This window comes from Rhinatrema bivittatum, chromosome 8 (genome assembly GCF_901001135.1).
Source record: "Rhinatrema bivittatum chromosome 8, aRhiBiv1.1, whole genome shotgun sequence".
Lineage (NCBI taxonomy): Eukaryota > Metazoa > Chordata > Amphibia > Gymnophiona > Rhinatrematidae > Rhinatrema > Rhinatrema bivittatum.
The window spans coordinates 97,424,686-97,452,259 of NC_042622.1; the positions used below are offsets into that span (position 1 = coordinate 97,424,686).

General features: G+C 45.2%; 1 protein-coding gene across 6 annotated transcripts in view; it reads left to right on the top strand.

The window, feature by feature from the left end:
- The first annotated feature begins 5,868 nt into the window (after positions 1-5,868).
- Positions 5,869-27,574, top strand: part of NACC2 (NACC family member 2) — a 157,444-nt gene continuing 135,738 nt past the window's right edge. For 2 of the 6 annotated variants that reach the window (XM_029612169.1, XM_029612167.1), the window contains exon 1: positions 5,870-6,025. The gene's annotated coding sequence lies outside the window, so the exon portion shown is untranslated. Of the gene's footprint in view, positions 6,026-22,013; positions 22,100-27,574 lie in introns of those variants that run through there. The other 4 variants (XM_029612165.1, XM_029612164.1, XM_029612168.1 and 1 more) reach the window with 3 other exon arrangements.

Here is a 27,574-nt window from a genome sequence, read left to right on the forward strand (position 1 = left end):
AGTCTTGGGGGGGTGGGGGTCCAGGAGCAACCTCCTGCACTCGGGCCGTCGGCTGCCAGTAATTAAAATGGCGCCAATAGCCTTTGCCCTTACTATGTCACAGGGGCTACCAGTGCCATTGGTCAGCCCCTGTCACATGGTAGGAGCAGAAGATGGCGCCGGCCATCCATTGCTCCTACCATGTGACAGGGGCCGACCGATGGCACCGGTAGCCCCTGTAACAAAATAAGGTGAAAGGCTATCGGTGCCATTTTGAATACCAGCAGCCGAGGGTGTGAGTGCAGGAGATGGCTCTTGGACTCCCCGCTGGACCACCAGGGAGTTTTGGTAAGTCTTGGGGGGGTCAGGAGGGTGGGGGATTGTAGTTAATTCAATTTTAGCCGGGAAAAGAATAAGAATTAACGCGTGAACGTATCCGGGGCCCCCCTTGCCGAATGCAACGTATCGGCCCCCCGACGAATACGAATCCCGAATGCAACATATGACGTCCCTCTGCACATCCCTACTTTACAGGCAACTGGAAGCAAAGATATAATTACATAAAGACACGATGTCACTTTTTAATGCAAATGTTTGACAATTTTCAGCTGCAAATATCTCTACTGTGTAGTTTTAAATCTTTTCTTTTCTCTGTCATTTGAAAGAGCATCTTTTTTTCCCCAAAAGTCATCCTGTTTTATTTTGGACCCAATCATGCTTTGGTCAGAATTAAGGCCCCAATGATATGTATCATTTGCACGCATGGGTGTACTATGTTAAAAAGAGGCATCTTTGGCGCCCTGCTGTGTAACATGCAAATGAGGTAAAGATGTGAAATTTTACAGTAAGGCAAAGCTTGTTGTGCTTTCCATGCTGTAACTTGTGGCACATCTTTCTTCGATATACTTTTATAAATGACTCCTCAAAATGGACATTTTATTGTGCTGTTATTTATTGCATGCAAGCCTGAACATGCAAAAGTATCACCTTCACAAAGAACTATGGTAGCAGTGTGTTGGGGGCAGAGATTTTGGGAACATGCATTGGCCTGTGACACCATTGTGCTCTTTGTGATATAATGACTGCCTTGATAGACAAGTCCTGGCCCATTCTGTTTTATGTATCTTGATGAAACTATCGATTTCCCACATCATTTTTATCTGTTCCTTTCTACAAAGTAGCAGATTTGTGTTCTGTTGTTCAATAGACATTTTTGCTGTTTCTGTTGTGTTCTTGCAAATTTTCCTTGATTTGTTTCATTATTGTTTTTTTTTTAATCTTTAGGTGACCATTTATTCTGATCACATGGAGGTTACCAGCAAATTAGGTCCCTGTAGTATTGGAATTTATGATGGTTCTGGACACCATAAGCAATCAGGTTTTTATTTTGGAAGAAGTGGCTTAAAGTCCATCAAGGATTTCTCTTCAGAAGATCAAGAATTAATAAAGACACGCTCTGGACTTTCTAGTTTGTCTGTGAAATCCAGTATTTGCTAGAGATGTGGTCCGTTTATCACGAATTAGGCAATTTCAACAAAATTGCCTAATTTGTCGTGGGTCGGGGGCTCTGAACCCCGAAACTGATTTTCCCTGAACTACGAGGAAAATTAGTTTTTCTTGTTTGTATGGGGTGAGGGGCACATTTTATTTTTTTAAATAAAAAACCATCCCAAGCATTAAAATTCACTGTAATACAACCCCCCCCCCCCCACCATCCTGATCCCTCCCCAAGACTTACTAACATCCCTGGTGGTCCAGCGGGATCCCGTGAGGGATTTCTCCCTCCATGCCGTCTGACTTTCGGGCCTGCCTCGATCAAAATTGCGCCAATAGCCTTTGACCTACTATGTCACAGGGGCTACCGGTGCCATTGGTCAGCCCCTGTCACATGGCCATCGGCGCCATCTTGTGCTCCTACCATGTGACAGGGGTCAACCAATGGCACCGGTAGCCCCTGTGACATGGTAAGGGCAAAGACTATTGGTGCCATTTTGATTACTGGCAGCCGATGGTCCGAGTGCAGGAGGTCGCTCCTGGACCCCCGCTGGACCACCAGGGACTTTTGGCAAGTCTTGGGGGACCCTCCTGACCCCCACAAGGCTTGCCAAAAGTCCAGCGGGGGTCTGGGAGCGACCTCCTGCACTCGGACCGTTGGCTGCCAGTAATCAAAATGACGCCGATAGTCTTTGCCCTTACTATGTCACAGGGGCTACTAGTGCCATTGGTCAGCCCCTGTCATATGTAGGAGCAATGGCTGGCCGGCGCCATCTTGTGCTCCTACCATGTGACAGGGATCGACCAATGGCACCGGTAGCCCCTGTGACATAGTAAGGGCAAATATCGGCGTCATTTTGATTACTGGCAGCCGACGGTTCGAGTGCAGGAGGTCGCTCCCGGACCCCCGCTGAAAACCGAGGAAAAACGAACTTTATCCCGAAGCTTCCGACTCAAAAAAACGACCTGGTAGAAAAAAACGAAGCTCATCTCTAGTATTTGCTCCTATCACGAAGCTTTGATTCTGGCCAAATTTGCATTTCTATAGAAATAGTGCTGTAATCCCTTCAAGAAGCAGAATCACAGCAATATCAAAGGTCTGAGGTTAACTGACCTTGCAACAGCTGATTATTTGAAAGCTATTACAAAAAAAGTCTTTAACCCAGGACAAAAGCTTTGTTCACCTTATAGGCAAGACCTTAATGCAAAGTTGCAAGAACGGGAAGGTCCTCAATATGATTCTGGTAAAACCTCAATGCCAGTTTTACACCTCTTGGCATTTCCCCTTTAAAGATTTAGTGGGTTAGCAGGAAAAATTCTTTTGAGTTATGCAAAGCGCAAAATCAGAGACGCATAAGGGGCCATTGCTAAACAAATTGCAGTCGTTAGTGGCTTAAATCCTGCTGATCTTGAAGAAGAACCAGCAAGTGATCAGTGTCAAAAATGTACTGACTTGGAAACCTGTGGCTGGTACCTTGTCTGGCTGTCTGGAGTGGCCCCTAGGCGATGGGGTTGTCAGTTTTGCTGAACTGGCAGTGGCTCAGCCACCACTGACCAATGCAAGGTAATGAATCAGCATACAAAATTTTGCATTGACTTTGATGACTAATTTATGAAAATATGTCTAAATGAATGTGTCAAAAGCCAAAAGTGTGGTAAGCACAGTAAACTGAGCTGCACTGTAAAATTTCACATCTCTAGCTCATTTGCATGTTTCACAATTGGGTGCCAAATATGCAAATGATGCTTGTCTTTGGGACTGTAATTCTGACTAAAGCAAGGCTGGGTCCAAGACGAAACGGAGTGACTTTTGTAGCAAAAAAGGTCTCTTTCAAATGACATTATAAAGAAAAAAATTAAAAACTACACAATAGAGATATTTGCACCCAAAAAATGGCAAAAATGTGCATAAAAAGGTGATATCATGTCTTTATGTACCTATATCTTTGCTTCCAGTTGGCTGCAAAGCCTCCTAGTGAAAATCCTAGATGTACAGCATGGGCCATGACTACTGATCCAGTTATGGCCTGAATTGAAGTATATATACATCAGGAGCAATGAGGAGTCAAAGCAGGCCTTACATTTCTTTTGTAACATTTTTCATGTACTTTGTTGGCCTATAAAAAGGGGTGGCAAGCTCATGTTGGTTCCAAACTTTGCATAGGAACTTAGCACCAGAGGTTGTAATCATCCACAAAATTTCAGACCCCTAACGGGTTGTTTAGTTGCAGTGTCTGAACAACGTGGCCATTTTATATTGCACGGAGCACAGTACTCTAAGAGGAGCCAATGTAATAAGGAATGCTGAAGCTGCCGCAGGGATGTAATGAGGGTTTTGTGCGTGAGAAAAAAGTGCATATGAATGTGCTTACAGACCCGTGATTTTTCCTGCGCAAATGCATGCTATCGGCATGCAAACGAGGTGATTAGCTAATCATAGGCAATGCAGGGAGCCGTGGGTTTTTTACTGCCATAGTCAGGGCACGAGTTAAGTGTCATTGCGACTCGGGGGACCTGTGTTGGTCTCTGAGCATCCTGAAAACCACCTAGCTGAGCACCTGTCTCGATGTCCGAGTGGCCAGCTTAGTTAGGCACTTTTCTGGGCATCAGAACAGCCAGCTTAGATAGGTGCTTCCCTAGGCGCCCGACGGCATACATTCGCGACCAAGTAAAGCGCCTAGCCTTACTGTTGCTGCTTGGGAGGTGAGCTAAGCGCTTACTTGGTTGTGAATGTGTGCTGTCGGGTGAACAAAAAGGTGCCTAGCTACCATTGTCGCTCGGGCACGACCAAGTAAGCGCCTAGCTCAGCCCCTGAGCGGCAACGGTAGCTAGGCACCTTTCTGGGTGCCCAATCATGCAGATATGTGAGCAACTAAGCGCCTAGCTGAGAACCCAAATGGCAAAAGTAGCGAGGTGCCTTTCTGGGCACCCGATCATGCAGATTTATCTGCCTCAATCAGAGCACGAGCGGTTTGATAAGCGCCTGGCTGAATGCCTAACTGGGCTTCAGAATGGACAGCTTTTCACAATGTCCGAGGTAGGTGCTTCCCTGGACGGACACATACACGGCCAGAAAAGCGGCAAGATTGTTGTGAATTAGCATCCATGAAAATATTTGCCTTGTTTGCTGCAGCACAGTTATTGAAGATATTTAAAAATACTTTCCAGGATCATACTTTCACTTAATAGGGAGACCCACCCTCATTCGCTTTTATGTGTGGATTATCGGCGCGGGTATTGAGCACGGATGTGGCCATAGGCCCTCTACCACGCTTAGGTATGAGCATTTTTCCGTTCGAGCTTGGATTTCTGCGCTCAAGTCATTGGCATAATTTATTTTATTTTTTTACATCCCGCGGAAGTAGTAGCTTCAGCCGCATGTGGTGATCAAAACCCACCCACACAACGAGCACCTGTTTTGCCATGGGTCTTATTACATTGGCCCCAGAGTCACCTGCATTCAGCTATCTCTAGCTTTTGAACCAATTGAGATCCAGCCAAAAAGTGATGCATAGTTTTGTTTGAGGCCCTAGCGAACATCCATACAAAATTTTATTCAATTTCGAGGTCGAGCGTGATTTTCTAAATTGGTCCACTTGACATGGAATGTCCCATAAAGTGTCAGCGGAAGGACTAGGCGAACTAGGCCTGGGCCTAGGATGCTGGTCGACCGTTAGGGGGTGCGAGCGGCAGCAAAGAGGAGTGGAGATTCGGCCCAACCTACTCACAGCTCAGAAACCATACACGTCGCAGTAGGTGGCACGACAGGGGGGGCAGGCACAAGGCAGAAGCTGCCTAGAGCATCTAATCCCCTTGCATTGGCCATTGCTTTATAGCGGAGATGTAAAGGGAAATACATTTTAAGGCAGTAGGCCAAGAGGCATTAACCGGGGGAAAAACCTGCATATTATCAGTAAGTATGTAGTAGCTGAGACCAGGCCAGGCTCAGGACCCTGGACCCTCTCCTAGGGTCAGCCCTGTCTAGCTTTCCTTTCGCTTTTTCACAACTAAAGATCCGCTGTACTTATCCTATTGTTTTCGGAATTCTGTTACTGCTTTCGTCTCCTCAAGGGAGGCTGTTTTTCAGGCACCCACCACCACCCTCTCGGGATACTTTCTGATATTACAGTCAGTCTCAAGTACTGATATAAAAATAAAAAGATCTCCCCACGATTTCTCCAGATCTGCATATGGTTTTCAGAGGTTTAGAAGGGTCATGAGCTGGGAGGATTACTGCCGTTAGTAAACTTTTAAAGACACCGAACAGGTTGTGTGGTGTTGAGAAGCCCTCAGTCGTTAGCACTGCAGCTCTCGAGAAAGGAGAATGGGTGTGCGTCAGTGAGCCGGTGCTGGGGGCTGTCTCTTTAAATCCCCGCTGCCACGCTGGGCGAGGTCACAGAAAGTCCATGTGAGTTGGAATCACTTCCTGCTGCTGCTGCTGCTGCTGTTGCTGTCGCCGCCGTGTCTAGGAGTCCCGGGCTGCAGCCGCTGCCCGTGGCGGGCGGATCTCCGGCGGCTCCCGCAGGCTGACGGAGCCTCCATCCATGGGCAGGTAAGGCAGGATCGGCCCCTCTCCTGGGCGCGGTCCGGGGAAACTTGTTTATGATGGGATATGATCGGGAGTTTCGGGAGGATCCTGGCAGAGCTCAGGTCCCGAGAAGCGCATCCTTTGAACACGCCCCCATCCCCAGGGATCCGTGCCTCTTGCATTTCCCCTCCCTTCCGCCTTCCCCCACTCACGTGTACCTCCCCAACCCTGAGAGCACGGCATTTTCCAGCTCCTCCAAGCGCACCCATCCCCGGGATCAAAATATTCCCCCAGCCTTCTGCTGCCCCCTGTTTCTGGGACAAAGGCATTCTCCAGCCTGCCCAAGCACCATTACCCCTGAGATCAAGAAATTTCCTAATGCCTTCAGCCCTAGGATCAGGGCATTTTCCAGCTCTGCCGAGCGCCCTTGTCCCCGGGATCGGAAGAGTCCCCAGCCTTCCCCTATGTCTCAGCCCGCCTACGCACTCTCATCCCTGCGACCAGGACATCCTCCAGTACCCCCATGAGCATCCTCATTCCTGTGATCAGGGCATCTACAACCCTATTTGTGCCCATTCCATCCCTGAGATCTAGGCATTCTCCAACCCCCCCTCTTTCTTGGAGAATCCCCATACCCAGCATCAGGGCATCCTCAAACACTCCCCTCCCCCAAACCTCAGTATTTCGATCGCCAGGATCAGGGCATCTACAGATCTTCTTACCCCCTAGCACCCTTATTCCTGTGATCAGAGTATTTTTGAGTCCTCCACCCCTAACACCAGGATCAGGGGATCCTCCAAACCCCATCTCCACCCAGGGCTGTCCTTAGAGGGTGGTAAACACTAAAAAAAAAAAAAAAAAAGTGCGAAAGCTTGCTGGGCAGACTGGATGGGCTGTTTGGTCTTCTTCTGCCGTCATTTCTATGTTTCTATGTTCCCTCTAAGCTGTGTGCTTGTGCGCATACATGTCATGAACCCCATGTGCACAAGAAATCCCGATATTTGCAATAATCTGTTTTACAGCGCACAAATTTGAACTTGGCTTATAAAAAGTTACACAAAAGAAAATTGTTGCACATGTAGCTTTTTGAAAATTAGAAGGAACATTGGTGGCAAGCAGGGGCGACTGCCCTGGTCCCCACAGTGCGATGGTAGGCACATCCCCAACATTAGCAATTCAGTGTTCCAGGGCCCCATTTCTGTTGATTCACTCTGGGCCCTGCACCCTCCTAAGGTCAGTCCTGCCCCAAGCCTCCCCATTCTCAGAATCCAGGTATCCTGCAAGTCCCCCATCCCGAGCACCTCAGGCCTTGGAGTTGGGGGCATCCTCTAGCTTCTCCGAGCATTTATATCCCTGGGATTAGGGCATCCTTCAGTCTCTCAGAGCATCCTTAACCCTCGGATCAGGACATCATACAGCCTTCCCCCTCAAGCAGACATCCCTGGGAGCAGGGCACATCTCACAGCCCCTCTGAGCACCCCTGTGCGTGGAAAGAGTATATCCTATAGTCCCTCTAAGCAGGGGATCCTATAGTGTACCCTCCTCTCACCCGAGCACCCTATCCCTGGCAGCAGTGCACATATCATAGCCCCTCCTAGCATTGCTGTCCCTGGGAGCTGGGAACATCTGAAAGCTCTTATGAGCACCCTTGTCACAGGGAGCAAGGTGTCCTAAAGCCTTCCAATCACCCCTGTTCCTGGTAGGAACTCATTCTGTTGCCTGTCCGAGCAAACCTATATCCAGGAGCAGAATATCCTATAGACCCTCCGAGGATCCTTATTCCTGGGAGTAAGGCACCTCACAGCCCATTTGACCCGGAAGCAGTGTATACTTTCGCCCGTCCAGGTGGCCCTATCCCCAGTAGCAAGACACATCTCACAGCCCCTCCAAGCACTCCTTATATCTGGGAGCAGGATAGATCTTAATCTTACAGCTCCCCAGAGCAGCAACGTCCAGGAAGACCTCACAGCTTTTAGCCCCTCAGCATTCCTAGCCCCGTGGCAGGAAGTTGCCTCTGGCAGTCCTTGCCCCGGGAGTAATCCTGTAATATTTCAGAGATTCTGACCGAGGTAGCCCTTTCGCTGGGAGTTGCACACATTTAGGGGCAGTGTTTGGAGCAGAGTGGTGCATGCTTGCTGAACATGCTCTGTTTTTGAGACATGGAGGCAGAGGCCTCGGGGGGAGAGGAACTATGGCTAGAATGTGTAAGCTCCCCTTCCCTTCTGCTTGTATTGCTGTTGTGAATAATCGATAAGACTATACAAAAATTTAAGAATTGCCTTCTAATCAAATCCCGCTGATACTCCTCGTGACCTTGGGCAAGTCACTTCACCCTTCATTGCCTCAGGAGGGCCTGATTTTCTCTCATTCTGTGCCTACGGGGGAAAAAAATGCTAAGTGATTGTAGGCACAGAGAAATACCTGTTGTAACCAAATATAATCCGCTTTGAAGTGACTGACCAGTCACAAAAGATGGAATATAAATAAAACAAAATGTAATGTTACTTCATTTTAAGTCTTCTGGCAGGGGAGTGGCCATGTTAGTCTGTAGCAATAAGGACACAGGTGATACCTTGAACGAATAGATTTAGGGCCTTTTTTTATCCAGAGAGACAGAATGTGATAAAAGTTTTACGGGCCGATACAGAAAAACCCGCGGGAGAGCAGGCGAGCGCCCGCTCTCCCTGTGCGCACCCAGGCCACTCTCCTGGGCGCGCGATTCAGAAAAAAAAATGTAAATGAAGGCCCACGGTAAATGGAGGCGCTAGGGACACTAGCGCGTCCCTAGTGCCTCCTTTTTGACAGAAGTGGCGGCTGTCAGCGGGTTTGACAGCCGACGCTCAATTTTACCTGCGTCGGTTCTCGAACCCGCTGACAGCCATGGGTTCGGAAAACGGATGCCAGCAAAATTGGGCCTCCAACTTAATATCGCTATGATATTAAGTCGGAGGTTGTACAGAAAAGCAGTTTTTTCTGCTTTTCTGTACACTTTCCACGTGTTGGCCGAAATTAAGTCCTACCTTTGGGCAGGTGTTAATTTCTGAAAGTAAAATGTGCGGCTTGGCTGCACATTTTACTTTCTGTATCGTGTGGGAATGACTAATAGACCCATCGACATGCATTTGCATGTTGCGGGTGCTATTATTAATTTCGGGGGATTGGACGCGCATTTTCCATGTGCTATTACCCCTTACTGTATAAGGGGTAAAAATAGTGCATGGAAAACGCGCGGCCAAATGGGGGCTAACAGTGCGCTCAGCCTGAGCGCACTTTACTGCTTCGGCCCGTTAGTAAATTAGGCCCTCACTAAGGCAAAAGCTTTTGAGGACAAGTATCCATGTCCTCAGCTGTATGAGGTGTGGGAGTTGGAAATATCTCAGATTGAAGGACTAGATGGAAGAGGGTTGCAAGGGAATGAGCCTTCCCACCCTGACATTGACTCCTTCAACCTGCTTATATATTTACCTCCTTCAATGCACCTCGTGCATTTGGCAAATTGTCCTCAAAAGCTCATGCCTCAATAGATCTATTAGCCTATAACAGGGTAGGCAACTCTTTTCCTGGAGTCTCACAGACAGGTCTGGTTTTCTGTCTATCCACATTGAATACGCATGAAGGATATTTATATGCACTGCCTTAAATGTATGCAAATATATCTTGTGTATATTCATTCTTGATGCCTTGAACACTAGACATGTATGTGGCACTCCAGGACGGGATTTGCCTACTCCTGGCATATAAGGTGCCACCAGCCTCAGTGTCAGTTTTATTTAAGCTTGTCTCCCTAGTTTGCTCATCCTGTTACGGATCACGATATAAGTAAGATGCTCCAGATCATTCTCAGCTAGGGTTCTGCTCTTTGTGTTCCTTTTAGAAGACAGTTGTCTATTTAAAAAACCAAACAAAACTGAATATTCCTTTTCTTCTTGCTAGCCCAGTCTTTATACTGGGGATTTCTCACCTCAGTTGAAGGAAACCTCTTTCACTTTGGACTATAAGGGAGGTATGGACCCAGGCAGTTGCCAGGTTCTGATGGGACTCTCGAATAGCAATATGAAAATACACCTCCGTGAGGTCCAGAGAGGCTACGTGTGCTCCTTTTCTTACTACTGCAATGACCTGAGAAGACATCCTGATTAGGTTGTGCATAGCATCTGCCAAAAATGCAATGGCTGACTCCAGTCGTGAGGTTTTGGTGCCTCTGGGAGTTGTTGGATCCAGCGCAGTGCTGTCCTGGCTACATAACTTTCACGGATAGATGCCTGTAGAGCCATATAGTGCATAGAGAGAGTCTGTTTTAGAACAGACTCCACCCTCCTATCCTGAGGATCTTTCAGGGCTTTTCTTCTATGTACAGGGATTGTTGTCTTTTGTGTTACTGCCGAAACAAGCACCTTTAGTCATTTCCCCTGGGCTGGGGTCTGCTATTCTTAGAGCGGCTACCACACCTTAAATAAGGGCTGCAAACTCCTCATACCTAAACAGCTTTACTATGGTCAACTCCTTGTCATCATCCGAGGAGTCTTCTCCCTCCTTTTGGGAACCCCCTGGGGTATCATGATCTGAGTCATCACCTGACCAGGCGATATCCCTTGGTTCTGTAGTAGATGAATGAAGTGAGGGAGTGCTCAGAGGCCTCCCTTGCTCACTTGAATAGAGAACCTTTTGCAGGCTGGCTGTATCCTAGGGACCCAGGGAGGGGACGAGGCCTCGGTCTTTGCAGATAACCAAAAACACTTGATGCGTTAGTATCACAAACTCAGGAGAAACCACTCCCTGCCAAGCCCCAGCTGACTGTAATCCCCAAGGGGCCGGCCCTCAGTGGGAAATTTGGAGCCTGGGCTTCTGCCTGCCGCAGCTTCAGAGAGAGGCACTGGGTGAGGAAGGTGGGGGCTGACCCCCTGGGAGCAGGGAAGCATCCTTCGGTTAACACCGGTTGAGGCTGCACGATTGAGGAATCTTTAATGGATTGCTGTACTCTGGCTAGAGGGGGAGGGGAATCTGCCTCCTCCTGTGGACCAGGATCGGGACCACCCTCACAGATGGGGGTAGAAGGACCTGGTCCCTGCCACACTGGAGACCTTTTTTTGCCCAGTAGCCCATGCATTTCCTGCCTCTGTGCTTGGCTTTGGTGGGGCTAGAAGCTGCTACAATTTGGGGGGGGGGTTTGGCTGTTGGGCTGTGTTTAGATCTCTTGTGGAGGCACCTACCTGCAGCCACTGCTACTTGCTCTCACTTCCTTGTGTCACTGATGCTGCTGTTTTTTTTTTTTTTCTCTGAGCTGTAACTGCGGAAGTGGCCCCTCCTCGATACCCGGGAAGGAAGGAAAATGAGGAAAATTACAATGGCCCGTGTCTTTCCCTTCTCCCCACCTTATATTATTTCCCACTCCTCGGAGCTTGCCATGGTCCAGCTGGCCTAAATAGGGAGTTAACTTTTTTCCCCCCCTTAATTGTGTTGCTCCACAAAGAAATAGGGGAAGTAGAGAGGAGGAGAACAGAAAGTAGGAGAGCCAGGGAATAGGAGAGGCTTTGAGGACCCTTACCCACAAGAGGCCCCTCTTAGATTTACTTAGAAAACTAGGGAATCCCTTCTCTGGGAAGTCCATTATTCTCCTAGGGGTACTGGGATCATCCACAAGGGAACTCAACCCAGGAAGTCCTGGGAGAAAGCTTCCAGCAGGAAAATCAGCCCCTAGAGATTGTTGTCCTGGGACCAAGGAGACTCTACCAGGCCAGGACTGCATCTGGGAGTTTGAAAATGACCAGTCCTCATGTGTCCATGTAATGGGTCAACATTTTCAGTATCAGGTACTACCCCTTGGACTATTGACAACTCCCGGCCGTTTACCAAGGTTATGGTGGTAGTCGTGGCAGCCCATTGGAAACCAGGCATAATGGTGCACCCCTGTTTGAATGGCTCATAAGGGACAAATCTGCCCAGGAGAACAGTCAGGCCTCGGAAGCTATGGTCCACTTTTTGCAACAGCTGGGCTGGGTAAAAACAAATATGCAAAGATCCTTCTCAGATCCTAGAGTATGATAGAGGGGCAGGCCAGCCTATCCCCAAGCAGGGTCTCCAGGTTGATACATCAGGTTTTAGTCCCTTACCTTGGATGCCTCCTGAGCACAGAAAGCTATCCCCTTCTGCTGGGACTGATGTCAGCATAAATGGATCCAGTCCCATGAGCCAGGGCACACATGCATCCCTTGCTATTACGCTGGTACCCTGCAGCTTGGGCCTACTAGCTTCAGTGGCAATTACCGCCCACCATAAGAAGGAGCCTGGATTGGTGGCTAAACCTTCCAACCTACACAAGGGAATAAGCATAGAGTTTCCCAAGTGGATTGTGTTAATAGATTCCAGCCTTTGGGGCTGGGAAGCTCATTGCCAGGACCTGTAGCACTGGACAGTGGAAGAGTAGCCTAATGGTTACAGCAGCGTGCTATGAACCTTGGAAACCTGGGTTCAAATCCCACTTCCACTCCTTGTGAACTTGGGCAAGTTACTACTCTCCATTGCCTCAGGTACAAACTTAGGGCCTGACTTCCTAAGGCTTTTGTCCCATTCTGTGTCTATGGGCAAAATGCTTAGTAAATGACCCCCTTAGATTGTAAACCCTGTGGGGATAGGGAAATATCTACAGTACCAGAATGAAATCCACTTTGAAGTGCCTGAAAGCATAATATAAAATTAAAGAAAAATTGCAACACATTCTCCCCCCAAATAAAAGGAAAGGCAGTCAGAGAAATATCAGCCAATGTCACGGCAGTGGCATGCATGAACAAGCAAGGAGGTACTCACAACTTTATACTTGCGCTTGAAAGAGCTTAGCTATTCCCATGGGCAGAGGAGAAATTACTTCTCCTCTCAGCAATCTACATATCAGGGAAGGGAAATCTCCAGTTCAACTTCCTCAGCAGAAACAGAGTAGACCTGGTGGAGTGGAAATTGAGTCAAGAGGCCTTCCAAATGATAGCGAACCAATGGGGCTTGCTGAGAGCAGGCCTAATGGATATTCAGGTGAATGCCAAAGCCGACATATTTCTGAGCTGCCAGGCAGAGAGAAGCTCCAGTGGAATAGATGCTCTCCTGTGTCCATGGTCAGCACACAGTCTATCCTGTCTTTCCAGCCTAGCCCTTGTAAGCAGAATAAAGAGGATAGAGTACCATCCCTTGTTGATTATTCTGGTGGCATCGAATTGACCAAGGAGGCGTTAGTATGTAGACCTAATAAAACGATTAAGCAGGAGGCCTCTGAGCTTGTCCAGGGAATGTGGCCTGGAGTAGCAAGAGCTGGTCCCAAGAGAGGATCTGTCTCCATTCTCTCTTACAGCTTAGTTCTTGAAAAGGCATGCCTGCACAATAGGGGATCTTCCTCAGCAGTAACATCAGCCATGCTAAAGGCATGCAAGACCTATACCTCTCTAGCACTCATCAGAATCTGGTGGATCTTCAAAGGATTCTGCCATGACAATCAGGTTTCCCTGTGGAGATCAGATATCTTGCAAATACTAAACTTTTTGCAGAGCGGCCTGGAGAAAGGATTATCCTTTAATTTTCTTAAAAGTACAGGTAGTATCTCTATCTTGCTATAAGGGCCAGATCAAGGGTATCCAGGTGGCAGCTCATCCAGACACAGTGTAATTTATGAAAGGGGTAAAATGCCTTTGACCTCCCTTCTGACCAATATTTCCACAATGGATCTCAGTGTAGTCTTGAGAGCCTCCCTTTGATGCCAGTGAAACAGGCATTCCTGAAGGACTTATCTCTGAAGACAGCCTTTCTGGTAGCTATCTTTCCAGCAAGCACATCTCAGAACTAAAGCCCTTCTCCTGTAGAGATCCTAACTTGATGTTTTCTACAGACTCTGTCACTATGCAGCCAGGGCCATCCTTTTTGCCCAAGGTGGCATCGGCATTTCACTTAAATCAGTTGATTTCACTCCACGCCTTTAGCAATAGCGAGTATCAGGGCAAAGATAGTTGTTTTATTTTCTGGTCCCTGGAAAAGGGAGACAGCCTTCAAGGCTACTTTGGGTAGATGGATCAAAGAGGCAATAGCTTCAGTCTACCTTTTCTAGGGTAGATAAGAAGATAAGACCTGTCATACTGGGGTCAAACCAAAGCTCCATCAAGCTCAGTGTCCTGTTTCCACAGTGGCCGATCCAGGTTACAAGTACCTGGCAGGATCCCAAGGGGTAAATAGATACCATGCTGCTTATAACAGGGGTAAGAAGTGGATTTCTGCAACTCCGCCTTAATAATGGTTCATGGATGTGTGCCATCTGTGCACATTTCCACAAGAGTGTAGGCATCATCATGGACAGAAGTCTCTTCAACCTCTCTGAAATAAATCTGCAGTACAGGCACAGAGTCATCCCTGTATTCCTTTGCAAGGTATTATAGAATGCATGTGCAAGCAAGGGCAGACGTTGAATAAATAAGACAGCCCTGTCATCTTCCCTCCCCTGGCAAGACACAAGCTTAGGTAACTCCCATGTGTATGGACTGGTCTAGCAGAAGAAAAGGAAGGTGAAATTATTCTTATCTGATTATATTCTTTCCTTGAGTCCTGCTGGACCAATCCAGGGTCTGCCTAGGAATACAGGGCTAGCAAAGTAATGTCTCCATAACACGTTCTTTCTCACTCTCACCTCTTTCTTCACCTAGAGTATGGCCTTTCGGACCATGGACTAAATTATTGTTTGTTAAGGGGTTTTTGTCCTTGTCACAGTGCTCTGGGCAAAAACTACTGGCAACAGCCCGGGATCACATCTCCCTTATAGCCCAGAGTAAGGTCATGAAAGAGGTGTCTCTTCTGCCTCTGTCAGATGAGGTAAGGAGAAATCCCATGAGTAAGGACTGGTCAAGTAGAACTTAAAAAACATTATCAGGTAGAATAATTTCACCAGTTTCTTGTCCAGATGGAGCCTGTCTGAATAACATCTCTATGATAAAGCCTAAATATAATTTAATGACAATCACAATATTTATATAATTTGTTAAGACAAGAGTATCACACTTACATTAACATTATAACAGTAAATGATGACAGATAAAGCCCAAAATGGTCCGTATAGTTTGCTAAGTTGAGATTCATCCTTTTGTGATTATATGTTCATGTTCTTTCAGTTAGTTTATTATGTGCGTCTTTATGTTGTCTGCTTTAGACAAAGGAAAAGGCAGATTATAAATATTTTAAAATAAATAAACAGTACATATACAATTCCCAAATGCAACCCAACACCCTCCTTGAGTCACCGATCTCTCAACCCTCTTTTTAGATCTGTCCCAAGCATGGTCACATCCATTATGTCATCTGCATTATTTCACAGGGTGAGAACAGAAGGTGGAATGATTAGGTTATGATTTCAAGGCATACAGCAGACAGAGCTATTTAAATACCTGAAAGATATTAAAGGTGCACGAGAGGCAAACTTCTTTCAGTGGAAGAGAAGTTCTAGAACCAGGGGTCATGATATGAAGTTCTGAAGGGAAAGACGCAGGAACAATGTCAGCAAATATTTTCTTCACAGAAAGGGCGGTGGATGCTTGAAATATCCTTCTGGAGGAGATGGGGGAGACCAAAACAGTAGCAAAATTAAAAAGTATGGGATGAGCGCAGAGGATCCATAGTGGCCAGAGCTTGTGAATGAAGCACTGGGGTAATCTGTTTGGAGCACCAATTGCAACCCAAAACTATAGTGGAATTACTTCATCAGGGTTCAGAGAAAGCATGGGGAGCCCGATAGGGTGTTGGGTTTTCAAAGGCATAATAGAGATGTGATTTGGCCGAACCTTTTGGTTTGGCCTTCATTATCGGCCCGCCATGGGAAATTTCGGTTTCCTGCGGTTTGGGCCGATTTTTATTTCGGCTGCCCCGAAACGAATATCCAAAACCCGCCCTAACCCTTCAAATTTAATGAATTACAACCCCCCATCCTCTCGACCCCCCCCCCCCCCCCAAAAAAAAAAACAAAACTTTCCAGTAGTCCCTGGTGGTCCAGCAGGGGTCCTGGGAGCGATCTCCTCCTCTCAGGCCGTCGGCTGCCAGTAATCAAAATGGTGCCGATGGCCCTTTGCCCTTACCATGTGACAGGGGCTATTGGTGCCATTGGCCGGCCTCTGTCACATGGTAGGAGCAATGGACGATGGGTGCCATCTTAAAAAATGGCACGGGCCATCAATTGCTCCTACTATGTGACAGGGGCCGACCAATGGCACCGATAGCCCCTGTCACATGGTAAGGGCAAAGGGCCATCGGCACCATTTTGATTACTGCAGCCGACAGCCCGAGAGGAGGAGATCACTCCCGGGACCCCGCTGGACCACCAGGGTCTTTCGGTAAGCCTTGGGGGGTCGGGAGGGTGAGGGGTTGCAATTAATTAAATTTGAAGGGTTGGGGTGGGTTTGTTTTTCTTTTTCTTTTTTTTTTCTTTTTTAATGTGCCCTTTCTCCCCCCCCCCCCTAAAAAAAACGATAAGAAAACCACACGAAATTTCATGGGTTTTCTTATTGTTTCGTTGCCCCTCCGAAACTCAACGAAATAGGAAATATTGTCTCTCTTTCCTATTTCGTTGCAAATGAATGCACATCCCTAAGGCATAATGATCTGCTTATGAATGTGCCATGAAGGGACTTAAAGTATTACATTGGCAAGTCACTTGGTTCCCACACAGGCACACCCACCCAATGTACCGCATTCTGCACTTAAATCATATTTGCTGTTCTCCAGTGCTTCTAATGCAAACATCTTCATCCCCTGAAAAGAAAGTCCTCAGGAGGACTCTGTGTTCTCTAGCATACGGAATGTACTTGGCTGTATTAAGGACAGGAACAGAATCACTTAAAACAAAACCTCCATTACATGCTGATTCATTCATTTGAAAATATTTGATGGTGTCTTGCCTTCCTACTAAAAGGCATTTTATATGGTGTTGTGGGTAGCTTGGTGCCCATACGCCTGCCAAGCTTGCATCTTGTGTATTGGGTAATTGATGATCTGACACATTGTTTTACCTTTTTAAACTAAAATATTAAACAGCAGTGCAAGTTGAAATCAGTAAACAAGGTTGAATTATGACCGTTCTCTCGATGCCATCGGGTTAATTCCAGTGCTGGCTACGGTTCCGGGCACAATCCTGTCACAGGATTTATTCCTAAGGAAAGGTGGTGGATTCTGTTTAAAATAAAATAAAAAAAACCATAAAGCAGTTCGGCAGTGTCAGGCTTTTTGTATAAGATAAGCACACAGGGCTGCAGCCAGCTCTGCTCCAGTCTTTTTGCCCATTAGTTATTAGTGACTGCAAGTGCTGCGGCAATGCGTAGCTATCTTTAAGGAGAGGGGTGATAAAAGTTTCACCTACTTGCCAGTAAGCACAGGAGACGAGGTAATTATACACTCGGGCATCACACTAGTGAGAAAAGGCACAGTGTTACTCTAGAAATAACAGTTAACAGACAAGTTGTAGGTGAACTCTTTCTATGGGATTAATTTGTATGCCCTTATGCTAACTTAAGTCCAGTAAAAAGGTCTCATCTACAACTTGTTTGTTGACCCTTCATTTCTACATATTCAAATGGACTACAACAGCAGTCACAATACTTAGCTCCCTCAGTGTTACTGTAAAGCTTTCTGAACAAATGTAGAAGTCATTATGGGTCAGATAAGGACCCCAGGAGTTTGGGTAGTAAAATGCTGGGCTATTTTCTAAGTCTCTGCATTGCTGCTATGCTTGAGCTGCTTGGGTTTTGTTTTAATGATTAAAATAATACCACAGTGAGCAAGTGAAACAGCTAGAAAGAACATACATGGTTTGTCTTGCCTAGAGATCTCTGTAGTGGTTGGCTAATGCCCTCTACTGCAGGACTACCTCCTGCTTTACCCCATGAGTAGCCAGTGACCCAGTGAACATCTGGCGCGAGCTGTTTGTGACACGTAGAGGGCAACTTTGAAACAGTGTGCAGAATCCTAAAATCTGCAAGACCTTTTTACTTGCAGGCCTTGTGACAGTTTTCAAAGGGAAAGCATTCCCTTTGAAAACTGAGCTGGGAAGTGTCCGCACACAGATCTGCACCTACTATATGCGTGAATCCATTTTGCTGGGAAAGGTTTGCACCTACTTTTTAAAAATGAAAAAGTATTCGCGTGAGTGCTAACCCTGTTTAGACTCAGCCCCAGGAATGCCTACCCTGTCTGTGGGCAAAAGTACGCATGTAGTGGCACCTCAGACACTTTTTTACCTGTGGACAGATAGGCAGTTTTCACAGAGCCCTTTTCTGCAGATAAAGCACTGTCTTGGCCACTGTGCCCTCTTAATGTGCCGTGAGGATTTGTAACCTGCTTCTGTTTTTGCCATTGATATGGGTGCCTCTGAAATACACGATGAAAGTTATTTTACCCCTGCATGTTGGAAGTTTAGCATCACCAACAAGGGTGCAGCATACAGAACCTGTTTGCATATCTGGCCCTGCAATGGCCAGTGACAGCGCAGCAGCATTTAAAATGGCTAATGATACAGATTGCAAAACACCTTTTACTCTCAAATTGGAGTAATGAAGCCAAAGCAAATGCCAACATCTGCTGCACTCAGATGATAGAAAAACATATTTGCTTTTAAGTGGCCTTCCGTGGGTATCCTACTCCCAGCTTTTACTGTGTGTTGGCTTTCTATGTTAAAGCATCTCGGTGGTGTCCTCTCTCACCCCTGCTTTCCTCTCCCTATGACCTCCTCCTTATCAGCTGCTGCTCTCCTTTCTGACAATGCGGAAGAGAGATGAAGCTGATCACACTGGACACTGATGCTGGCAGAAGCTTTTCATGTTCTTCTGGTTAGTTTGGACAGATCCCCTGATATAGAACAGAGAAGGTCAAAACACAGTCATGTCAGGATTTTTTTTTTTCTAATTGTCCATTTTTTTCATGTGAGAACTTAGTTTTTCAAATTAGCAATACATTTTTCCTGATGTTTTTCTACAATTGGATTCCTCAGCCTTCAGGAGAGATGAGTGTCGTGATGATATCCTCAGGATGTCTGAGTGTGTTGAGAGCCAGAGCTATTTTCCATTGATATATTTCTATGTAGAGCACACAAGCTATTTCAGCAGCAGAGCTTCTTTCTGAATTCTTTTCTTCCAACCCACCAACACATTTGGTTAAAGTTTAACAGATACAGCCTTTTTGAGAACATTCCACATGAATGACCCTTTCAACTAAGTGCACCACATTTAAAAACCTAAGAGTAAAATTACATCTTCTCTGCATGCAAAATAGCTCAGGCTGCTAACATCTCTCTTTTTTTTCTTGCACTGATGCCAGTTATGTCACTTGGATTTCTGAACTGGCCATGGGATGTGTTATGGTTAATGGTGTTTGGGTGGATCCTTGGACACTGTGGCAGCTGACCACGCCCACGGGGGGCAGTCCCATGAGGGACCACAGTGTCAGGCTAAACTCCGGACAGACAAACACAGATTTGAATCTTTTATTAAACAGTTTATGGAACCACCAGAGGTGGCAGTAGTGAGTAGTGGTTGTAGAGCCCGGCTGGGCGCGTCTCTCACAGAATGCTGGAACAGCGGATCCTCTTTAGAGTAGTGCTGTAGTGGAAAGAGACTGAGAGATATGAGCACACAATAAGATTAGCATTCAGAGTCCCAAATAAAATAGGAGAGCTCAGAGACAGGGAGAGCAGGCCCTCGAGGAGCGAGTACCTGATCCCTTAGAGCAGAGAGACTCAGTGGTGTTGTACTCATTAGCAGTAGCAGAGATTCCACTAGACGAGAGGTCTGGCACCGGAGCAGAGGGCAGGCCCTCGAGGAGCAATGAACCTGATTCCGGCGAAGCGGTACTGTAAAGAGAGATGTTTTCTGTACTCACTGATGGTGACTGTAAGTTAGTTCTTCCAAGTAGAAGGGTAGAAGTAGCAGGCAGCGACACAGGGAACATGGGCCCTCGAGCAGCGAGTACTGGTTTTCCTTATAGCACCTGAAAGAAGCAGAGAGGCCCCCGAGGAGCGGGTACCCCGTTAGTGACCCCGAAGGGTAGTAAGAGTTTCAGATAGAGCTGGAGTGGCAAAGTGACTTAGGAACGGAGAGCGAGTCCCATCCATAAGAATCCTGTTGCTAACTCAACGAGCTAGCAAATACTGTAGGCAGATATACCCTGGAGTCGAGACGTCAGAACAGGGGGATGCCCCTGAGGTTTGCGCCAACGTGAAGTTAAAGATGAGGGTGTTGTGCGCGCACTATAGGTACCTTGAAGGAGAATGGTGGGAGGCAGCACCAAAACTGGTCCGGGGACGCCGGAGAGAATGGCAAGCAGATGCCACCGCGGCCATCAGTCCAAGGTGAGCTGGAGGAGCCACAAGTTAGAGAGATGTAGGCGGGGCGAAACCGTTGAAGACCGACGGATGCAACAGGATGTGATGCATTTCTGATCCATTTTTATAGGATGGTTGATTGGCTGACTGTAGATACATATTCTTCCCTAAGTGATGGAACAAAGTTGAGAAGTGTTGAAGTTCATTAATGACAAGTGGAAGTCAATAATTCATCCTTAGCTCTTTCCATGTTGTTTATCCAGTTGGTTGCTTGGCGTTTTGGTTGTTGCTTTCAGTTTTGTTTTGTTTTTTTTATTAGATACACAGTTTATTGTAGACCGAACACAGTGGTTCAGAACATGAAGCAGCTAAATTTGCATTTCCTTATCACTTTTCAAGTGTAGCACAGTTACTTTGCAATTTTGTAATGCATTGTGATGTCATCAAGCATTGTAAAAATGTCTTGCCACTTGACTGGTAGTCAAACGTATGGAGACATCGTGTGCTTTTTACTTTTTAAAACGTGTTCTCTGGAGAAATATTGATACATTACTCCACAGTCCATGCTCAAGAGGTAGGCTGAGGAGTATCAAAACTGGAAATATGTATTCACAAGAGCGGGTGGTGAATGCTTGGAATGGCCTCTCAGTGTAGGTGGGTGAAGGCAAAAACCATATTGGAATTCCAGAAATCTTAGGATAAGCACAGAGGATCCTTACTGGGGGGGGGGGGGTGCAGAGAGGAAATGGGAACACCAGAGGTCAAATTCTGTTGCCTTGCAGCAACAGAAGAGCGAAAATGTGGGCCGGCTGGTTGTACCTTGCAGTCTTTATCTGCCATCTTGCATGTCATAAATAAATAAGCCTGGTTCAACCAGCTGGACTGCTTGTTATTTGTTCAGTTTTGGCATTTATAAAGCAGCCTAAACCCCGTGTGCCAATATTTTGAGTTTTCTCATATTCTGACTCTGGCAAGGTGCTACACTTTGCTTTCCATTTATTATTTGGTCAACACTCTTAAATATTTGTTTCTCAAGGACAGTGTTGTAATATTGGTTGATGCTTTTTTATGTGGAGAACTAGTGATTTTTTTTTAAATCTCTCTCCATTTAAAGACAAGCATAAACATATTAGATCACAGTATTTCTATATACATTTCATAGAGCTTGTGAATAGCAATGGAACAAATCATAGAAAACCACTTAGCTACAGAACGTTTGTTTCTTTTATTGAGGGCCCTATGAGAAGATAGAGGGAAGACAGTGAATTTGTTGTAAACTCAAAGAATTCCTAGTAGTGTCTCAGTTTATGAAGAGCTTGGAACACATTAATATGGCTTCCAGAAATAGTTGGATAAAACCAAGATAATTAGATTTAGTGACTGCATGTGATTTTTATTTCATGGTTAAGAAACAGACAGACACAAATTTAAATAATTACTATTTTACTGCCATACTTATGCAAGTTATCTTCTGTCCTCCTTCTGTGACTGATCATGAAGAAGAAGGGATTTTATTCATATGGTACAGTCAGTAAGAGTCTCCTTGCAAACACTCTTGTGTTATGCATCTTTTATACTGATCACCGTATTCCATCTGAATGTTTGAATACCCACCAATGGCAAAGCAGTTGATTTAATGCTTGATGATCTCACAATGTTTTGTGAGATCACACAGTAAGCACTAGGGACCACAAAAGCAGAGAGGGGAGACTGTGATATTGTTCAATGGGGCAGAGGAAGATTTGGCTGGAGAATAAGAAATCTCTTACTTACAGGTAGTTTTTGGTGAATTCAGTGTGAAGTCTATTGATCGTTTTTGGTCACATTCTTGGAATTGTTTCCTTATATATATGAGGCCTTTTAACTGGAATGCCTAATTGCTTGGCTCTGTAGCTAGTTGTCTTGAATAAAAGAGATTAACTAGATTTGCATCTTCAATGAAATCTAGCTGGGTTGATCTCTATTATGGTATTACCTGTCATCTGGAAGTCCATGGTGAATGCTTGATCTGTTCAACAGCTTTTAGGAATGTTTAGTAATATTTCCTTTATAGCCTTTTATAGGATCCTTCATTTTGTCCTCACATCAGCTGGACCTCCAAGGTCAATGCCAAAGGCTAAACATGTGAGATTTTCACAAGCTGCTAAATAACTTAGTTTCCTTTTCCATGTAGCATGTGTTGACTTCATTACTTAAAGTTCCATGGAAGTGTACAAGATGAAACTAATTCCCATAAGCATCCATATGAAGTGTTTTTTACTGGCAAAGCAGTGTGTACCCATTTATGATGTCCACAGTCTTGCAGACTGCTTTCTCAGCACTTCATTCCCCAGACAGGACTTGAATTGGTGAGCAATATTGCTCAGTCATCCAGCTGTTCCAACTTTGAGAGGGCTAGCAGCTCCCGCAGACTTTGAGTCCTGAGCAATTTGGACCGTGGGACAGCAGGAGTACGCCTGGCGGGGAGAAACACGTCTGCACTCTACCGCACACCTTAGCAGGAGCACTGCTTGGAGTCAGCCCAAGAATCAGTACATACATGAAAATGTGGAGAGCCACGCTTACTCTGAATTTGACTCTTCCTCCTGAATGTTTTTTTTTCTGCACTCTTGGTATGGAAGGGTCGATAAGCAACTTTAGATCACAAACAAAAAATAAACCATGCCGGAAAAGAAAATCTGAACACATTTTATAAAATCCTGGATGATGTCAGAGACTTTGTAGCATTCACAGTGATTTTCTGTGGTTCTTTTTTTCTTGTGCTCTGCCTGCGATTGAAATTGAGGAAAAACTTGGATGATAAGATTCAGATAATGGGTAGAGTTTGAGATTCTAGTCACAAGTTATGACGATTTGCCCATCTTTACATACATCTCTGGCAAGGACTATCTACTCCCAAAAGAGGTCATTACATTATTATATTAGAAACATATTGTGATTTAATATATATATATTTTTTGTGTTCAACTGTTTATTGAGGAAATATAAAAGTAACAATTTCACAGCCCACATAATACCAGACGAGGCTGCTTAACAGCACTGATAATGACATAGAGAAAGCATTGCATAGCCATTTCCTCTATGCCTTGTTTCTCCCTCTCTCCCCCACCCAGTCTTATACTATCTATGGTTTCCAGTTCTCGCAGGGCTTCCCTATGGCCATAAAAGCAGACAGTTCATCCAATGCATCTCCTCCAAGCGCCTGTAAACTTGCTCCCGGGTGGTCTGCAGCTTTTTCCCAGGTAGCCGCGACGTAGCATCTCACAGCATTGAGAACTTGCGCTATGAGCTTGTTCATGTGCTTAGGGGCTTCCTGAATCTCCACGTTAAAGAGGTATAGCTTGGGATCCTACCAGAAACTGTGTTTTGCCAAAGTCTTTAAAAATCATCGATTGGCTCTCTAAAAAGGGAGCAGTCGCTGCATCATGCCACCATATGTGACCCATAGTATCCTCTTGCCCACATCTTCGCCAACATTTATTTATCAGGTGCATTATCTTTGATAATGTGATGCCTGTCATGAAACTCGGTATAACAAAAACATTAAATAAAATAAAATAAATAAATCTTACATTTTATGCAAGCTGGAGAGTGCGAGGTACCATCTATAATACTCCTTAAGGGTATTTTCTGTTAGGGGTCCTGAGAGGGATGATTTAACCACAAACATGTATATCATCCCATTCTTCCTCCTTACCATTTACAAATCCTTCTCCCATGTCACTTGAAAGTGTAGTTTTGCCTTTGGTACATTCAGCAATATTTTATATAGCTTGCATGTCAACCCTTTAACACTAACATCTCTGGAGCATAATCCCTCCAACCCAGTGGCCCCTTTACCCAACCACATTTTACCAACATTGTGTTCTAAGAAATGTCTTAATTGAAAGAACGCAAATAAGTATGTGTAAGACGGTGAGTATCTATCCCGCAACTCATGTCAGCACCCCCTTTTGGAAACCATCTGCCCTAAACAAGTAGGTCCCATCCTTTCCCATCTCTGTAACTCCCCTTCTAATCCTGGTAAGAATCCCCTATTGTATCACATAGGCATGAGAGTGGAACATCTCCTCCATGGAATCAACTGAGAAAAGTATCTATCCCATAGTCTCACCGTAGGTCGTACAAATGGATTATGGGCTACCTCTGGTACTCTAAATTTCTTTGCTACCTATGGATATGCTTGATTGGGGGTCTTATCCAGCGATTCCTGTTCTCTTGTCGCCCGCTGATTGACCACATCCCTTTGTTGCCTTTCCTCCAAAGCTCGGAGTTGAAAAGCAATGTAATTTCTCAATACATGGCACCCCTAATCCACCCTTCGTTTTTGGCCAAAATAGAATGGTACAGCGTGCCCTGGGGAGGAGGGGAGGGGGCATCTGTGTCTCCGAAGGAAATTCAGAAATTTCTTTTGCATTAGAGTTAATATTCTCTTAGGGACCTCTATCGGAAGCGTCTATTGTGGTGTCTTATAATTCCCTTAATGAAAATAGTAATACGACTAGGTGTTGTGCACGTTCCCTTCTTCTATATTATTTAGGCTAATAAAGATTTTTTTTTACATGACCCTTAGGTATATATAACCAGTCCTGTGAACAACATGATAAGCATGGGAACTAATGTGAGGTCATTTTACAGAATTTAAAAAGCCGTTGTTTTTCTCTTTATTTTTACAAGTTATAGAGGGTGGTGGAAACCCCTTGAGTGATGCCATGGAGAGCAGGTGTCAGGATTGGTAATATTGGTGTTTTCTTTATAGTTCAGGGCTTGGAATGCACAAATGTTGGATTGAAGACCCCAAAGAGCCTGTCAGTGAATCATGTGCTCCCATCAGGGTTTGCAGGAGGTTAAAAGGTAGCCAGGTCCACAATACTGACTGCTGTAAATCTGTTTTGTCAGTCGGCTGCCCTGTCACTGTCACAATAGGTAACCTTTTGTTAGCTCACTTGGGCTAACATAATATATGTCAAAGGTGTGTGATGTCAAACCAATGTTTTGATCTTCTTGCCCCAATCATAGTTATGGCTTTACCAGCCCTGTCATAATTTCTGATTTCAACCATCTGCTTCTGAGGAGATATTTTAATTCAGCAGTGTAGGGTTATTTTTAAACTAAAATTTGAGGCAGGACAAGTCTTGTGGAATTGCTACAGGAGAGTGTTTGTCATCTCTTACTGCCAGAATACTGCAGTTGTCATGTCTGATGATGTAAGATTTTGAAAGCCAAGTTGTTGCAATACATATGGAAAAGCAGACTAGTGGTCAAGTGATCAGACTATGAAATGCACATGAAATGTGTAGAACTTTCGATGTCTGGGCAGTTGATACTGCTAGCTCCGGCTCCCGAGATTTAACATTATGCACAGGGTGTTGATACTGTGCAGAATATATTATGTAAATGTTTCTGCAGTTCTAAATAAGAGAGATTTTGTGGAGTGCAGTGGATGGCAGGAACTGCTATATGGTCTTACCAGGTCAGCCCGTGTACTTTCTGGTATGAATTTTCAGAATTCCAGCAGACAGGTTGGCTACCCAGACTTTGGAATATTATCACACGGCAGATAATGCAGATAGTTTGTTTGGAAAATACATGTTCTCTAAACTGTTGCTTAGGATCCTACCTTAGTGTCTACAGAATAGTGCACAAGAAAGATATTTGTACACAGATGCTGCCAGGAGCTGAGAGCCTGGGGAACTCAGCTGTCTCACAGTCAGTAGTGTTAAGGGAGAAGGAACACATACCCCTTATTTCTGAGTATATATGGTGGATTTACCTAGTGACAAAATTAGTGGTGGCAGTGCAGGTGGTTAAAGTAATTTCCTTGTTCTGTGTAATATAGAGGAATCCAGTGTGTTATTGTACTGCACTGTTTATGGAGCCTCAAACTTGGGTCCTTGAGTGGTGCAAACAGGCCTGGTTTTCAGGCTAATTTAAAATATGTAAACCTGACCCTAAACCTCTGTATTCATTTAAATCTTTTGTATATTCAGTGTGGATATCCTGAAAACAAGATCTGTTTGTGCCCCTTGAGGGTTGGAGTTTCAGACTCCCAATCAGAGCCCTCTGTTTCCTGCAGCAGATTTTTCAAGATTCTGCGAAAATTATATGGCTTTGCATAAAGATTCTCATCTTGGACTATGTAATTTTTTTTATAAAACCTTTCACACTGTTTGCTTTTAAACAATATTTAAACAAAATAAATACAAAATTTACCAAGTGCAGAAATCAACTATTTATCAAGTTAAGACGTATGTTACAATTTTTAAGTGCGAAATGTCACTTTTCTTTTGAATTGAAATAATGCAACCATCCTTTTTTATATTTTTTTGAGAAACTCCTTGTCATCTTTCTGAATATATGAGCTTATGTATGCTGACAATGTCCTCAGCATCAGCAGTTTGTCATGCTGTTAATTACACAGAAAAATATGTACGCATATATTGAACACATGGTAACAAGACACAAAAAAAAGAGATTGAATTAACACCAGTTTGAAACTTGTCAGCAATAGTGCCAGTCATCCAGGCTTCTAGGAATTGAAATTAATGCCTTCTCTACCAGCTGTGGGACACCAGCAGTTGCAGACTTCCAAAATATATCCAGGTCTTTGTAGCTGGTGTATGGCTGGGCACATAGGCCTTTGCAACAGCATGCATATAAAGATGAAATTCTTCTAAAGGGATATCACTCCATCCAGGAGTATCAAAATCATCTTTTGGTTTGATTTGAGATCTTTGAGGGATCAAACATTCTGACTGCTTTCTCTGTGTACTCCAACTTCACCCTTTCTCTACTGTTCCCTTCAGGACAGTAGGAAGATGGGGGTGTGAGGGAAATAACAGGAGGGCAAGAGTTGGATTAGGGAGCAGAGTGCCTCTTCTCTCCCCTGCTCTGCTCTGTTTGCTTCAGCCTCAGCTTCTACCCATTCCGTTCCCTGCAAGCTGCTTGTGAGGGGAGGGGCTAGAGCAGGAAGCAGAGAGAGAGAGTGGAGACTGAGGCAAGGCAATCTGTAGCTTTCTTCAAATGGTTGAATTAGGAGGTAGGGAAGCTTCAGGTTTGCCCAACATGCTGTAAATTATGCAGTTTATGTGGAGCTTCTGGGCACGGACTCTAGTGCAGAGTTTCTTTTAGGAATTATCTCACTTTCTGTCCATGTTTGTTTTTACTCTTTAGCTGCATTTATTCTGTTTTGTCAGGATCAGTCTGGTCAGCTTCAGTTCCATTGGCTGGGCCGAGATATCGAATTCAAG